General features: G+C 36.4%; 2 protein-coding genes across 4 annotated transcripts in view; both read right to left on the bottom strand.

The window, feature by feature from the left end:
- The window catches only part of LOC113424465 (cilia- and flagella-associated protein 47), an 851,958-nt gene that overhangs the window by 469,825 nt on the left and 367,485 nt on the right, over window positions 1-14,648 (bottom strand). The window lies entirely within an intron of this gene.
- The window catches only part of SH3BGR (SH3 domain binding glutamate rich protein), a 29,733-nt gene continuing 23,121 nt past the window's right edge, over window positions 8,037-14,648 (bottom strand). For 2 of the 3 annotated variants that reach the window (XM_087966885.1, XM_026673981.2), the window contains one exon: window positions 11,678-13,941. The gene's annotated coding sequence lies outside the window, so the exon portion shown is untranslated. Of the gene's footprint in view, window positions 8,901-11,677; window positions 13,942-14,648 lie in introns of those variants that run through there. The other variant, XM_087966884.1, reaches the window with a different exon arrangement.

Raw genomic sequence — 14,648 nt, 5'->3', positions numbered from 1 at the left:
CCCACCAAGACTTTAGATTGGTCCGTTTAAAAACTGACCTTCCGGTGGCTTTGGGAGAGGGGAAGACCTGTTTGTGAGAAAGTGCGTATTTGCTGATTCAACTTTCACCCCGTTTCGTGTGCATTATTTTGTTTTATATATTATGTTGGCTTTGCTTTTTCCAAAAAGGCAAAGCAAGCGAATGGAACGCCTGGGCGCTCAGCTGAGTCCTGAGAAGAGGAGAGCGGGGAGAAGGGAAGAGAAACAAGCCCAAGATGAGAGCAAAGTCAGCAGGAGCCACAAGATCTGTAAGGCAAGAGGAAAGGGGGTGGGAAGAGGGGATACACGCACAGCGCGAGAGAGATTCTGCCGTGGAAGGAGGAGAGTCACAGGAAAGCAAAGATCGGGGAAAAGTAAGGGAAGCATCCAAGTGAAAAGTTCTATTCGAGGAGGAGGAGGAGGATTTTGTGCGCGAAAATTTCCCCTTGTGACCTTTTGCAAATCAGCAGCTTTGAGTGGAAGCAGCTATCACATCAATTTTATTTTAGCTCACCTATGTCCTTCGGACAAACAACCCCTAATTCAAGCGGCATCAAATTAGCAGAGGGTGAGTCTCCCTGAAGTCAGGCTAATAAAACTTTTGAAGAAATGTTATCCAAAGAGCTTCATTTTTTGCAAACAACCCAGTAGCCCTAGGCTAATAACAGGAGACAATAATATACCATCTTTTTCTGCTTTCTGTTTTTTTTCTGAGAACTACAGTTGGAATTGCATAGAGAATTTGCTTCAAACTTACCAGTTCAACAAAATGTGGGCAGTTTACATGAATGCATTCTTAGTTCATTGAGTTCGCATGTTTCTGTTCTGCTGTAGGGGATGTGCATTGTCCTGCATTTGGATAACAATATTTTTCCTGCTTTATTGTTTTAAGTTGTCCATTCTCCAATGTAGATAACAAGCCCCCCACCTGTCAGTTTGCAAGCCTACCAGATTGAACAACGCTTTTGTTCGTACACAAAAACACTTTGTTCATTTCATCCTACCCAGAAATACCTCTCAGCACATCCTCTCCAACTAGCCAGGAATCCTAAAATTCAGAAGGGGCCTTTCTTTAGCCAGATTCAATGCTCTTCCAACAGTAATTACTGAAGAAAGGTACAAAAACTCCTATTCAAACAAAATGTTGGAATAATTGAGTCAATGGAACACATGTCCCCTCTATACAGGAGTAAGCCAGGAGTTGATTTTTCCTTATTCCAACTTATTTTACATTAAAACACTCTTTTCCAATCAATTAGATTCTGTCTCTGTCCACAGCCAAATACTGCTCAATAATTTGCTCTTTATGCCATATGATTGATTCTAACCATTTTTAAATATTTTAGACATTTTAGCACATTTATATTTACATATAAAATACAACACATACAGAGAGAGAGAGAGAGAATGGAGATTTGTTCTCTGAGCTTAAGGGTGAGTTTTTGTGTATTTTCTTTTGTATCCTATTTTTACTAACTGTGTTTTCTATATTTCATGTGCTGGTCTGTGATTGAATAAAAATTTGAAGTTGAAATTCATTTCAGCAGTTTACTTAACGATTTTTTGAACCAAAGAAAGATACAAATTTCCACTACTAATGAAAAAAGTTGCAAACTGAAGCATCAAAAAATTTCCATAATTAAGATATGAATGAACTAGAGGGATTTGAGGATTCATGAAGATTTTAGTTCTAATACAGAGGTTTAGCCAAACTGATTTCATTGTTAAGATGCAGTTAGCTGAAATAGCAAGGAGTAGATATATAAACTGTTGTATGCTTATGTGGGTGCAAAAGGGCAGTTTCTATATGATGAAACAATGCACTGAGTTTCAAAGAATCTATTGTAAATAATGGGATGGGCCAAGATAAACTTGATGGATTTTCCACTTGTCAGTTATGGATTAGCCAGCACAATTGTATCATTTGAAATCCTTCCTGTGAAGCTAGTTTATAGGTATATTTAGGATTTTTCACTTGGGAATGTTAACTTATCATTTCAAGTCTGACTAATACTATGCAAACTCTTAATCAAGTCTCGGAGACTTTTAATCCATATATAGATAGTGGAGGAATGGAACTGAATCTCACCACCCAGATGACATAGAAGATAAAGGACAGGGGGGATTTTCTAGGAATATTTTTTCAATACCTCTTGATGTAAAAGAATGGGGCTGATTATTCACCAAAATATACAAAAAAGTCTTATGATATTTCCAATGATATCTGTCCACTTTGTTTTGTTTCTCCTTTGGTAAATAGACAAGCTGGATTCCAAAGCACTAAATATATTAATGCAGCAGCTCATAATTTCTATGTAATTTCATTTGTATTTCAAACTGAAAGCCCAGTTAAATGCAATTGAAACAGGGGTCCTTGGGAATGATAAGAGTGTCTTTGGATACAATATTGCCCATGTGTGATACAGCTACACAATGAGAGAACAAGTGAATCTGACATGGGAGCCTGTCCTCATATTTGAGCCTACACTGTACTATAGCAAGTCACTTTGAAGTAGTGTCTATCACAAGGGTGTCAAACTCAGGTCGTCTTCACATGACATATCAGGACTTTTTCCCCCTTTGCTAAACTGGGCATGGCCAGCATGTGACGCACCCGTGGGCGGGGAGTTTCACAGCCCTGGTCTATCACACTAGGCTAGAAACCAGGAGACTGTGAATTCTAGTGCTGCCTTAGGCACAAGTCCTGCCTTAGACACAAAGCCAGCTGGATAAACTTTGGCCTGTTTCTTTTTTTCAGCCTTAGGAAGGGGACAGTGGCAAACCAGAAGTGGTATTCAGCAGGTTCTGACCAGTTCTGGAAAACCGGTAGTGGAAAGTTTGATTAGTTGAGGAGAACCGGCAAATACCACCTTTGACTGGAGATTTTACAGTACCCTTCCCCTGCCACGCCCACCAAGCCACGCCCACAGAACCATAGTAAAAAAAATTGAATCCCACCACTGTGGCAAACCACTTTTGAAAAACCATGCCAAGAAAATTGCGGGGACTTGTCTAGGCAGTCTCCTTGAATCACACATTATTGAATAGAAGAAAAAAGAAATAGTGCTAAGAGTACGGAACTGCTTGTTCTTCTCTGCCCATAGTGCATTGATGGACTATGCAGTGGTAATGTTTAAGGTGACTTGCTCTTGGTTAGGGAGACATGGATGAGAAGGCCTACCTGAGGCCTCTGTGGCCGTTAGGTTTGTTTGCTGAAATCTTAACTCTTCAGGGACGGAGTCTAAAATGGTGACTGGCACAAAGTCTTGCAACATATCTGGGACTCCTTATAGCCTATGGACTCCATTGAAGTAGAAAAGTCACATTTTCACATCAATACCTATAAAGCAACACTGGCTAAAGCATGGCTTGAACAGATGGAAGATCTGCAAGAATGGGTGGAAAAATAAACAGCCAATGACTGGGTAATATATATTATGACAATCTTGCTGGACAATTTAAGTTCAAGAATCACTGAATAATTGTAGACAGAGTGTTCTGGTGAGTCATAAACTCTTATCATAAAAAAAAACCCAATTGAATTTAGAAACAAAGAATCAGATTTTTTCCATTGGTGATTCTATACATTTAGGATTTAGCACTTTAAAATAATAAAAGCCATACAGAATTGTGGAAAAGTACAAAGTTTACTGGGTTGACTTAAGCTAACAAAGGAAAGGCTATGGGAAATGCATCCAAGACATGAAAAAAAGGATGGCCTCCATCTTTTCCCAGAAGGACTGAAAACATGTCTGATGTAGAACCTTGAAAATTTTCATCAGTTTATCCATATCTGTGGGCATAATGTTGAGCTTGGGCCACTGGGCTCAGTTGGTAAAAGGCACTATGCTTGTATGATGCCTTGTTTTTGAAAAATGATTTTGTACTATCTCAGATAGCTTTTTATGTTTCAGATTTACCTTACAGTGAAAGATAATACTGTCCATCATTGGTAAATAGGTATCTTTGTACACATTTGATTACTATCACAGAAAACCACTTTCTGAAATGCCCAAGGACTGGAATTTGTACCTGTGAGGGTAGTTAACCCATTAATCTGCATTTGCTTAATACACTGAATTATAATTTAGCTATATAGCCTAGATTTGTACGACATACTATGCCACAAACTAGGCAGTTACATTTTAGCCTACTGTATTACTATATATGAACTCATTCACAGCTAGGCAGAACTTTTAATGGCTGGAGTCAACAAAAGGAGGTGATGGAAGTGTGACAAGTAACTAGCAGTGGGTAAAAACAATTTTTAAAAGTGAGAGTTTTTAATAGCAATAGCACTTAGACTTATATACCGCTTTATAGTGCTTTACTGCCCCCCTCTAAGCGGTTTACAGAGTCAGCATATTGCCCCCAAGAATTTGGGTCCTCATTTTACGCACCATTTTAATCCTGAGAACATACTTTTTGTCTTGAAAATTGGAAGCTATTAGGAGAAATTAAAATAAAACTGAAGAGCATATGGCAAAGAACATTAAAATAAGCAACATTAAAAAAAAATATTCTAACTAACTGAATATGAATCAGGTCCAAAAAGCATCTACTCAAGAATTCTTAAATACTTCCGGTTTGTCGGCTTCGCGAGCGGCAGGGATTTGCGACTCTCTGCGATCCCTGCCGCGCTAGCCGTTTTTGGTGCTCCGATCCGGACGGGTTCGGAGCTAGGCTACCCTGCAGGTAGCAGGTGCAGCGGCGGTCCGCAATGGCCGCCACAAAGAAGCCGGCAGCTGGGTAAGAATGTGCAGGAGGAAGAGGAGAAAGCCTTTGAGAGTGAAAGTTTTCTTGGTTGATCCAGGACTCTAAGATACATTTAATATAATTCCTGGAAATTATGGCTTTTTGGATGATTCTTTCCACAAGAGAAAATAAGCGGCAATTTTGAGGTGCTGAAAGGAAAGTTTATTCTTCCTCCCGACGGAATTAATAAGTGGATATTGAGAAACCTGTTTTTTTTTCAGGTAAAACTAGCTTTATGTGATAAGTCAGAAGGGAGAGGACAAAAAAGATATTCATTTGGTCTGATGTTGTTGGAGGAGATGCCTTAAGGATTTGAAGACAGAAATATAATTTCAATAAGGCTTTAAAATACAGATTTGGATTTTCTTTTTTCTTTTGTCTGATACTACCCCTGGAAGAGAAAGGGAGAACATTGTCTTGGCTTGCATTGATTGAGGACTTTGGGATTGTTCTATCTTTTTCTTGAAATATCTTGGTTGGTGTAAGAAGAAAGAGGGAAAAAAGAAAAGAAAAGAAAAGATTTATAATGGCTTTTCCTTTTGAGGATCTGAGGGAAGAATATGAGCAAACAAAAACAGATGGTAAAGATGGTATGGAAAAAGCCTTCCTTTTTTTAGAAATGGCGCTGGTTAACTATCAACAGACAATACAACAGATCGAGGCAGAAGAACAACAACAAGAAGAAGACGAAGAAGCCATCTTCAATGAATTTCAAAATTTAACCAAGAAAGAAGGAAGGAAGAAAGCGAGGAAAATGAAGGACTTAAGATTTAAAAAAACATTCAAGAAAGAGAAAAATAAGATGCAAAATAAATATAATGATAGTAAACAAAAGAAAAAGGGAACACAACAGAGAAGGGATGCTAGCAAGGCAGAGGCTAGAAGAAGGGGGTAGGAAGATTTGGTGGGGGAAGAAAGAAAGGGAAAGGCGGAGAAAAGCCACAAAGTTTTGAAATTAGATGGGAAAAGAGGAATTTTTTTAGGGACAAAGGGTAAAGTACAATTTCTTTAAAAAAGATTTTGCAAGGTACATAAGATGGTATTGTAACACTTGTATTAGAAATAGAAAATTAGAATGGCGTAAGAGTTAATAAGAAATTAAAATGTTGAAATGTTTAATAATGATTGATTTTAAAATTTAATAAAATATTAAAGGGAATGTTTAGAATATTGAGTTTTAATTAAAGAGTTTAATATGACTATGGTATTGATGTTATTATAAAACTATTATAGTAGCATTTGTTTTTTTGAAAAGGCAATGGGAAAGCTATAAGATTTAATATTTAGATTTATTATTTAACTATGTATTCAATCATTCTGGATTTATTACTCTGTTTTTATTATTATTAAAAAAAAAATTAGTAGATAGAATGTACCAAGCAGAATCAGATTGGGTATTAGGTGTTATTTTAAATGTTAATTTAATTAATTTAGGGGGAGGATAGAAAGGCATCATATTCTGAGTAGTGATTTCAGGAGAAATTCTTTTTCTTTTTATTATAAGGAATGAGATAGAGGGATAATAAAGAATGGGCAAAAGATACAAATATAATGATTTAAATTAAGATGGATTAAATAAGATAGAATTAAGAAGAGTGAAATGTGTGGAGAAGTTTTTATAGAAGATATAGAATGGTAAATAAAATAGGTAATGATATGTAAGATGAGCATGAATATAATTGAAGCCCACGTAAAGAGAGGTACCTGGAGCCAAGTTACTTTCCTAAAAGATTTTTTGTATGTTTGTTTGTTGTGTGTTTATGTTGTTGGAAGAATTAATAAAACCTTGTAGAAATACAGAATGAGAATAATGGTAACCAAGTCAGAAAGAAATAGATGAAATAATAATAGTGAAATTGAATAAGAGTAAAGAGAAGTAAAGAGAAATTGGATAAGGGGTATTTTTATGCTCATATGGAAATGGCTTAAAATAGAATTATATTGTATAAAATAAGGTTTTATCTGACTTGTAAAACTTATAATGGAAAAAGGTTCAAGTATGTAATGGTTGATGATGATTTGTTTGTTTTTGAAATTAATAAAATTTGTTTAAAAAAAAAAAAGAATTCTTAAATACTTCAAAGGTGATGTTGTTAACCTAGAAAAATAATTGCCATGTATAGAATAGGTGGTACCGGCTCAACAGTAGTAACTCTGAGAGGGATCCTGGAGTCCTAGTAGATAATTAATTAAGAGCCAACAGTGTGCTGTAGCTGCCAAAAAAGCCAACATAGTCCAAGGCTACATTAACAAGGACAGAATCAAGATCACATGAAGTGCTAGTAACACTTTATAATGCCTTGCTATATTGCGCTTAGTTTTGATATGATATAAAAAAGTTGTGGAGACTCTAGAAAGAGTACAGATAAGAGCAATAAAGATGATTAGGGAACTGGAGGCTAAAACATGTGAAGAATGGTTGCAGATATGTCTAGTTTAATGAAAAGAAGAACTGGGGTGACATGATGGCAGTGTTCCAGTATCTGAGGCGCTGCCACAAAGAGGGTGAACGTAGTCTCCAAAGCACCTGAAGGAGAGTCAACCTAGAATAAATTTCCTGACAGAACCATTAATCAGTGGAATGACTTGCCATTAGATGTTCTGGGTGCTCCAACACTGTAGGCTTTTAAGAAGAGATCAGACAGCCATTTGTCTGAAATGGTAGAGGGTTCCTGCTTGAGCAAGGTTTGGACTAGAAGACATTGAAGGTCTCTTCCAACTCTTATTTCTGTCATATTAAATGAGGATAATTCAGTAAAAAGGAATTATTCTTTACACTTGTTAAACTATGTCTAGTGATGGCCTCTAATTTAGATGGATTAGAATGGCTATCGGATTTGAGGGCTATATTTTACCACCCAGAATTACAGACAGTAATTTTAAACATTGATTGCTCGAGAAAAATGGTGGAAGCGGGTCATTCCTTCATGATCTGCATGCAGGTTTTTGTGTTGCTTGGCTGGCCATTGTCCTAACACAGAATGATGGACTATATCAGGGGTGTCAAACTCATGTTGTAATGGCAGCATCACATATTGGGACTTTTTTTTCCCTTTGCAAAACCAGGCATGGGCGTGGCCAGTGCATGACACATCCGGCCCATGGGCTGGAAATTTGACAGTCCTGGACTATATGATCCCTCAAACACATCCAGGAGGACATTTCTTGCTTCCCTTCATTGTAAGCAGCTTCATCTAATATGCTAGATTGAGCAAAAATTAATCTGCAATATTTTATCAATTAGTATGCTACATGAATCCAAGTTACCACATTTTAAAAACTCTTTATTTACCATCCTGAAAATGTTAAACTGCTTAATTGTTGTTAAGCAAGTTATCATATTTACAATAGTCTGGTGTACATTACTAGAAATTGTATAAATTGCATAATAATGTTCTTAGATTTAGCCCATTTCATAAATAGAGACCAGTTTTTAATTCTGGGGAAGAAATCAGAAACACGTTTTTAGAAAAAATATGTCAAATCCTTCAGATGACATTTTAAAATCTCTCTCTTATCTTAGAATACTTCATCAAAGTTGTCTATTTGAAATTAACAATTATGGGTTTTAGAAGTTTTTTTCCTCATTCCAAACTCTAATATTTTATTTGCTATCTATTTATGATTGTTTATTTAGCATTTCTGTAATGTTTAGTTTCAGAAATTTTAGTGATTCAGGCCATTTACTTTCATAATTATTTAATTTTGTTTGCAATTTCTTGTATCACTGCCAGAATTCCTTTTGTGTTTATCAAGAGGTAGGGTTTTTTCTTTGAGAGTGAGAGAAATGCCAAAAACCTGTATCTACAGTTAACACAACAAACATGTTAATTCAGAGTGTAACAACTACAAATACTGAACTTCATGTGACAAATACAGTAATAGAAAAATAATTGGAAAATGAAACTGCCAATATTGGTGTATCCATGTTTTTCTACCTCAAGAATGGAAAAAAGTAATCCAAGTGATTTGTTAAAATTAATGCAGTTCGATTTAGATCAGACAGCAATAATCAAAACTGTTAAGCTACTGAAGCTAAACTTCCTTGAATTTTTGGTGAAAAATCATCCATAGATATAGAAAATGCATTGTCCTCAAAAATTTCACAGACTTTCTTCAAGATCATTCTTAAAAAAAAAAACTAATTTCAGTTTTGCAACTGCTTAGAGTGAGAAAGAAAAAAATGGTATATGCATGCTCATGGTCAGCCCTAAGAATCATCTCAGTAATATCCTGGGCTAAATAAATACTAAATATTAAATATTTGGGAGAATAATGCACCTTAAGTGGGGTTCAGATTTGTCTTGTGTGATTACAGTAGTTCTTTACTGAATTTGGTGTTGTGATGGTGACTTACCTCTTCCTATTCCTCTGTACCAACCACTGCCTTTAAATGAATAAAGAAAGACTGCGTCATCCAGATAATGCACATACCAAATGTACAACTTTATGGAATCATTTTCAAAAGAAGGGGCAAAACAATAGCAAGGAACTATTGTATTGGAGCTACAGTGACTTCAACATGGAATTTTTGAAACCACATTGATGAATGCTCCTATTCAAGGAGATCCTAAGAAGGCATGGCCAAAGAAGTTCTTTAGATCCTGTCCATGTATCAAGATTACTTAATATCTTTGAAATCTATGCATTTCTGATTCTCCAGTGCTAGTCCATGAAGCAACATGACTTTAATGATTCTAATAGCAAGCATGGTAACAGTAATATCACACCAAAGTTATTTTGCTCTTTTTCATTTATATCATGATATGACATATCATTTATGTCATGATAAACTTATTTCCCTGAAGTTACAGAATATTGATGAATATGGGGATAAAGGATCATTGGTATATTTAGATTTCAAAAAAAGTGAAAAGCAGAGTTATAATTATAGGAATAACTCTACAGGTGAAACTCAAAAAATTAGAATATCATGCAAAAATTCATTTATTTCTGTAATGCAACTTAAAAGGTGAAACTAATATATGAGATAGATTCATTACATACAAAGCTAGATAGTTCGTGATTTGTCATAATTGAGGTGATTATGGCTTACAGCTCATGAAAACCCCAAATCCACAATCTCAGAAAATTAGAATATTACATGCAATCAATAAAACAAGGATTGTACATAGAACAATATCGGACCTCTGAAAAGTATAAGCATGCATATGTACTCAGTACTTGGTTTGGGCCCCTTTTGCAGCAATTACTGCCTCAATGCGGCGTGCCATGGAAGCTCTCAGCCTGTGGCACTGCTGAGGTGTTATGGAAGACCAGGATGCTTCAATAGCGGCCTTCAGCTCTTCTGCATTGTTCGGTCTCATGTCTCTCATCTTTCTCTTGGCAATACCCCATAGATTTTCTATGGGGTTCAGGTCAGGCAAGTTTTCTGGCCAATCAAGCACAGAAATCCCATGGTCATTGAACCAGGTTTGGGTGCTTTTGACAGTGTGGGCAGGTGCCAAGTCCTGCTGGAAAATGAAGTCAGCATCCCCATAAAGCTCGTCTGTGGAAGGAAGCATGAAGTGCTCCAAAATCTTCTGGTAGATGGCTGCATTGACCCTGGACTTAATGAAGCACAGTGGACCAACACCAGCAGATGACATAGCTCAACACAGACTGTGGAAACTTCACTGGACTTCAAGCATCTTGTAGTGTGTACCTCTCCATTCTTCCTCCAGACTCTGGGTCCTTGGTTTCCAAATGAGATGCAAAAGTTGCTCTCATCAGAAAAAGAGGACTTTGGACCACTGAGCAACAGACCAGGTCTATTTTTCTTTAGCCCAGGGAAGAGGCTTCTGACGTTGTTTGTTGTTCAGGAGCAGCTTGACAAGAGGAATATGACATTTGAAGCCCATGTCCAGGATCCGTCTGTGTGTGGTAGCTCTTGATGCACTGACTCCAGCCTCAGTCCACTCCTTGTGAAAGTCCCCAACACTTTTGAATGGCCTTTTCCTGACAATCCTCTCCGGGCTGCGGTCATCCCTGCTACTTGTGCAGCTTTTTCTTCCACACTTTTCCCTTCCACATAACTTTCTATTAATGTGCTTTGATAGAGCACTTTGGGAACATCCAACTTCTTTTGCAATTACCTTTTGAGGCTTTCTCTCCTTATAGAGGGTGTCAATGATGGTTTTCTGCACAACTGTCAGGTCAGCAGTCTTTCCCATGATTGTGATTCCTGCTGAACTAGACTGAGAGACCATTTAAAGGCTCGGGGAACCCTTTGCAGGTGTTATGGCTTAATTAGCTAATTAGAGTGGGACACCTTGAGCCTAGAATATTGAACCTTTTCACAATATTCTAATTTTCTGAGATTGTGGATTTGGGATTTTCATGAGCTGTAAGCCATAATTATCTCAATTAAGACACATCACGGCTTGAACTATCTTGTTTTGTATGTAATGAGTCTATCTCATATATTAGGTTCACCTTTTAAGTTGCATTACTGAAATAAATGAACTTTTGCATGATATTCTAATTTTTCGAGTTTCACCTGTATTTCTAAAACAATTTCCCCCAATCTAGTGGTCTCCTCACCTCTTGGAACTAGAATTCCAGAATTCTGTAATTGGAAATTTTAGGAACTTCATTCCCCTCTTTGAAGACATGAGGGTGATGAAGAATGTTTACTTAACTATATTTGCTTTGCTCTTTTGTGTATTCCAGCAACATTCTCCAGGGCATTCTACTATTTTAAAAAATCCGGAGAGGTTTTAAAAGGCATGGGCACTAAAATAACAAACTATTTTAGCTTATTATAGTTTTCAAATGGTTACAGTCTTACATTTCCTTGAAGTGTGAATACATTTAATGCTTTCTATTAGAAAAATTCCCTTAATATTTTTCTTCCACAAATCTTTCTTTGACATATGAAATAAACAAAAACAGAGGCAGATGGATAGAAAAGTTATTTTTAAGTACACTGAGATTTCTAGCAGCTTTTACATGATACAAAGGGGAGGGGATAAATAAATAACATAAGGTGCAATCATTACAGGTAATAGGGTTGCTAATTAAACCTTCACTCAGAAACAGGCTAATGCACATTCTTCCAGAAAAAGACTAGTTTAGAAGTTGGTTGGTGGGTAGGTGATGGATTTGAAGTTTAACAGTAAAATCCTAACACTGTGTCTCTAGCAGAGGTGGAAACCTCTAGGTCTCCAGATGTTGATGAACTACGATTCCAACAACCCCAGCCAGCATGGCTAATGGCAACTGTAATTTACCAACATTGGGGCAACCACAGTTCCTGCACCCTTAATGTATATAAGCAGTCCTACAGCAATTTCAATGTTCCTTCACTTTTTTTTCAACTATTTATTAAGCTAATTACAGAGAGTGTATAGATGTTAGGACAATTGTGCTTATCCAGCCCCTGATGTAAACAGTAGTAGTTCTGATTGCTGTCAACCTAATAAGATTCTTTTGCTAGGGAAGTTATACATTCTGGATATGTCTTGACCACTACAATGACTCCCAGTGGCTAAAAGAGAAACTACATGTATTATATAGTTACAGCATGTTGCTGTTCTATTTCTTTTCACTTATTCTCAAGTCAGTAAGCAAAATCAAGATAAGTAATGCAGCACGTGGGTTTAGGAGGGCTACCTCTTTCTTTTTTTACTGTTTCATTTTCAACTTCCTTCCCCCCCCCATCACTCCCAAATTACGAACGCATAATACAAATAGAATGAATAAGGGGAAATAATATTTCTAGCCCTTTTCTTTCTCATTTCCAATTAACCTTCACCCAAAGGAGCATCCCAAGTGCTTTTTTGTGATGAGTCTTAAAGATTTCACTAGTCTCTCCTAATTCATCCTTACAGTAACTTTGTGAGAAATTCCTAGTCTGAGAGATGGGCTAATCAGGAACTTGAACATGAGTCTCCCTAGTCTAATTCCAATACTTTGACCATTATCCTGCTGGAGCAAGACTTCGGCTGATCTTAGAAGGCAAGTGGGGTTAGTCTAGCTAGCACCTGAATAGCTAGCCACATAAGAATATTTTGGAGATAGGCTAGATTGGAAAGTTGAAAAACCATCCCAGAAGAAAGCAGTGGCAAATTATTTCCATAATACCATCAAGAAAACTACATGTGTGCATCAGGAGGAGAAAAACTCAATTAGCACTATACTAATTACTATTAAAATTAACAAGAGTCTATGGATCTCCAGCATACTTTCTATTTTGATCCTCCTGGTGCCTCATCTGATGTGACTAAAGTCACTAAATTGCAAAAATTAATTATTTGATTACTCTTCCTAAGCCTGCCCTTATTGTCATCACATAATGCTGGGGGAGGGGGATTGCAATTAATTTCTTTATGGTGATATTACTAGCTTATTTACCAATGGGTTTTCCATTAATGTTCATAGCTTCCTGCAAAGCTTATAAAGGATTGCAAAAGAATGGGTTAGACAGTTTTGTTCTCCATCAATTACCTTCAGATATTTTTGACCTTATATAATGTCATTAACAGAAGGGAAATCTAATATTCCAGCTTATATACTTTCACTGATACAGTGATTAGTATCTTTTGAAAAGGCCTGCCTCTATTAAAAGTGAAATTATAATAAGAAAATGTAAGTTAGTGTAAACTGGCAAAAAAATAGAAGAGGGAAGTAGAGATTACCACATAATGCTTTTTGTAAGGGAATAAAAATAATGATTTTTAGCTGTCTAATTTTGTGACTGATGTTGACAAATGAATGCTTGTACAAGCACAAGCATGCCATTGGCATGAAATGGGTTTATTACAATTGCTGTATATTCTATGGCTATTTTAGAGATCAGTAAATTCTGGCACATAAATTGAGAGCTTCTTTGGGGTTTTCCAGTTGAGAACGGCTTGGCCATTCTAGTATGTACCTTTCAGGAAACCAATATGGAGTCTGAACTAATCCTTGCTCAGAGGAACCACATATCCTAAAGCCAATCTCATAATGCTTGTTGATCATCAAGATCTGAAGCCCCACTGGATTCCAAGGCAGAAACTACTGTACATATACAACACAGCAAGGAAGTTTATGTAGAAAGTTCACATTTGGAGCTGCTTAATGTCTCAAAATATATCTGTGCTGATAATCTGGAGTTGCGTAGAAAAACAATAATATGGAGGGAAAGGGATTGTTGTCTTCACTCTGCAGTGATATCGTCAGTTCCTATAGTGAAAATACATTCAAAAGGTTACACAAAACAATGTGGAAAGAGAGATAATATTATTTAGAATTATTTTGCCTATTTGTTCCTTTGATCTTTTCAATAGTTGATTCCAGGTTAAGCATCAAAATATGTTTTTGTTAGCAACCAAGCTCCAACTGGAAGCCATAGTTTGATGTTCTCAATTCTGACTTTTTAAACTATGATTTGTTAACTTGGTTTGTCCTTATTTCTTTTTGTGTTCTACCTAAGCTTGTTAGCAATCCACAAAGATGCAAAGTTTCAAAAAGGTTGCCCTTCTCAAACAAAATTGAATTTTTTTCCAAACTCCCAGTTTTCCTTTCCAACAGCATTTTTGTCAATAGTACCTTCAATATTATTTGACAAACAATTGTGATCTGTTTTCATATATAGCTAAACTATAACCCACAATGTAAAAATCACAAAAAGTGGGTTCATACATATTAAGCCAAAATCAATCAGCACCATTTGTGAAGTAAGCATTATGTATGGCTTAATAACAACTTAATAATGTCAAATGCCAAGATATAGTGCCCATGTGGAAGACTGAAGCAAAGATGGCAAGACACAATAAATGCAGACATGAAAACTAGACCTTGCCATTGCAGGAATAACTATAGGAAGGCAATGATGATGATGAAATGCCAAGAAATACCCCTCATTTTTTAATTTGGAAATGATTTTTCTT

The sequence above is a fragment of the Notechis scutatus genome, chromosome 5 (genome assembly GCF_049901735.1).
Source record: "Notechis scutatus isolate UNSWTSFEM ecotype Mainland chromosome 5, rNotScu1.2, whole genome shotgun sequence".
NCBI classification, from domain to species: Eukaryota; Metazoa; Chordata; class Lepidosauria; order Squamata; family Elapidae; genus Notechis; species Notechis scutatus.
This window is presented reverse-complemented; position numbering and strand designations above follow the sequence as displayed.